This window comes from Podarcis bocagei (assembly GCF_964188305.1).
Source record: "Podarcis bocagei genome assembly, chromosome: 8".
NCBI lineage: Eukaryota > Metazoa > Chordata > Lepidosauria > Squamata > Lacertidae > Podarcis > Podarcis bocagei.
In genome coordinates, this window is record NC_138133.1 from 72,385,822 (window position 1) to 72,388,321 (window position 2,500).

Genomic DNA, 2,500 nt, shown 5'->3' on the forward strand with positions numbered 1-2,500 from the left:
AGAGTTACTTGGTTAACATTAAAATTGTTTCATCTTTAGCATTTCTTTAACATTTTAGGTAAACATTCTGTCAGCATATCCCATTTTCTTTTTCTTGTTAATTATAGTTCCATTGGCTTTTTACACAGTGCAGTTGTTGACATGATGTCAGATAGAATATTAAGCAGGAGACAGTGTTGACAGCTCTAAAATGTGTTTAAACAACATCAGAAAGAAAACAAACACTTAACTTGCTCTGTGTTGAATCCAGATTAAGTTAGGGAAACATCATTCCCATGTATATCAGTTTGACAAGTTAGTAATGTCTTATGCTGCAGTCTACACCCCACTTACATGGGAGTAAGTCTCACTGAATTCAATAGGACTTCTCAGTAGACATGGTTAGGATTTTGCTGTTAGTTCCCATTGATTTCACTGTGATTTAAGATAACGAAGTCTGAATCCAGTCTTTTGTATCATACATATGTTCACCACATGGAAAGAAAGTTGAGGTATGGACGTGTATGAAATAAAACAATTGAATAATAAAATACTTGCACAATAAAATACAAATATAGTAGTAGTAATTTTATTTTTATTGACCTTGAGTCATAAGAAAAATAAATCTGTACAGTATGTACATTTCAGTGTTATAGATGTAAAAAAAACAACAACAAAAGGTATAAGTAAAAACATTTGTATTGATAAAACACTAGCAACCACTTAAGAGTCACTGCACAGATCAAGTCTACAGCTGGTTTCATAAGTGTCAAAAACAATGTTGATATTTAGCTATGGCTAATACAAAGCATGTTGTTAATCTGGTTATGTCTTTATATGAGTGTGTCAGATTCCTGCCAATCCAACCAATATTGCCACCTCTCCTGAAACCAACAGTCAAATTTACAATGCATTTTATCCGAGATGTTTAATAAATTCAAACTAAATCGCCTTGTCTGCTCGGGATATGAAAAGAACTAGTGAGCTTAAAGGAGAATAATGATACTTAGTATGTATATATTGTGTCTGAACCATTGTACATATATCATTTCAGTAATTCTTGGAACAATCCTGTAATGTCAGTAGTAATATTATCCTTCCTCATGATATGAGGCTAAGACTCAGAGATAGAACCCTGTCTTCAGCCACCTAGTGTGTTCATGGTAGAAGTGAAGTTTGAAACTAGGATTTCTTCTTTAGCTACATTAGTGTTCATGTCTATGATTTCAGTTAAATATAAATAAACACTAAAGGCTGGGTCCAAGTGTGAGTTGTAGACATTTTTGTTGTGCAAGGGAGAAATCTACAATTTTTGGTAGCTGCCTACCCTGTTCTTCAAAGGCTTTTAATCTTTAAGAACTAATTATGGGGTACCACTGGAGGCTGAAGCTTGTAAGAGATAGTGGGAATCTTTTTGCATGGAAAGAACTCTGTTCAGTGTTGTTAGGACCCAACCCCACAAAACTAACATAGTAGATTAGAGTAGTAGCTAAGCAGGTTGCTTAGAGATTAGAATCTCATCTCTCCTTTGAACTTACAAGGTCTTTAGCTCCAGTCTGCAATATGGGGATGATACTTTTAAGGATAACAGTAAGATAATGTGTACAAGGTGCTTTGAAAAGTATTATTTAGGTGACAGTGATTCCTAAGTGGTTCAACAATGGATAAAGTTGTCAAAAAAGTGTATGCAGCCTCTTGATAGAGTTTCATTGAGAGTAAAAGTAAGTTGTTATTGTTGTTGTTAAGTATATGATATCTTGCATTGGATGTCACACTGAATACAATAAGCCCACAATTTATGCAGGGTTATGTTCTGGGAATCAGGTCTAAAGCCAAAATCACGTATAGTCAAAACATATTAGGTGCAATGGTTGGTGGGACTGCTGGAGTCTTTTTTCTTGGACTTCCACTTCCTTTTCACCCCTTTTTAAATTGTTTTTGTTTTTATTTTGCCAAATGAACGTGCACAAGTTCAACGTGCATAATTTGCAGGCTTACTGTATAGATAATTGATCTTCCAGCCCTCACTAATGGAAGGTACATGTGGGATGGGCCCTTTTGTTTGGTGTGCTTCCTGCCCAGTGTCCTTTTTTATTTATTTCGAGGGTTAATACTTGCCTCTTAACCAAATCTTCTGAGATGGCTTGCCACTATATTTAAGAAGCTGCATGAGACAAAAGAAGTAGGGTAGGGTTTCTTCACATAGGTGGTGGCTTCAGTTTCTGTAGTCTTGGGCAGCTCCTGGCTCCTGGTGGGAGATGCAAGGGACACTATGGAAGCAGAGATGCCTACAAGCCCCTCACAGGTTCTTAGATGTTCAATCTGCCAGTCCTTTTGCATTCTGTAGGCATCACACAAGAGGGGACATAAAATGGGCATTTTTACAGTCAAATCTTGGTACTGGTTTTTAATGGAACATTTCTGCAGTAGAAGGCTCCTCATGCAGTCTTGGCAATTTTGGTGGTGATGTACCTTATTGTGACTTTTCATTACTTGGTTTTGTAAAACAAGTGTTAATCTT

The 2,500-nt window shown here is 36.3% G+C and overlaps 1 protein-coding gene across 1 annotated transcript in view; it reads left to right on the plus strand.

Annotated features, from left to right (window-relative positions):
• EMC2 (ER membrane protein complex subunit 2) overlaps positions 1–2,500 on the plus strand; it is a 43,990-nt gene that overhangs the window by 41,161 nt on the left and 329 nt on the right. The window lies entirely within an intron of this gene.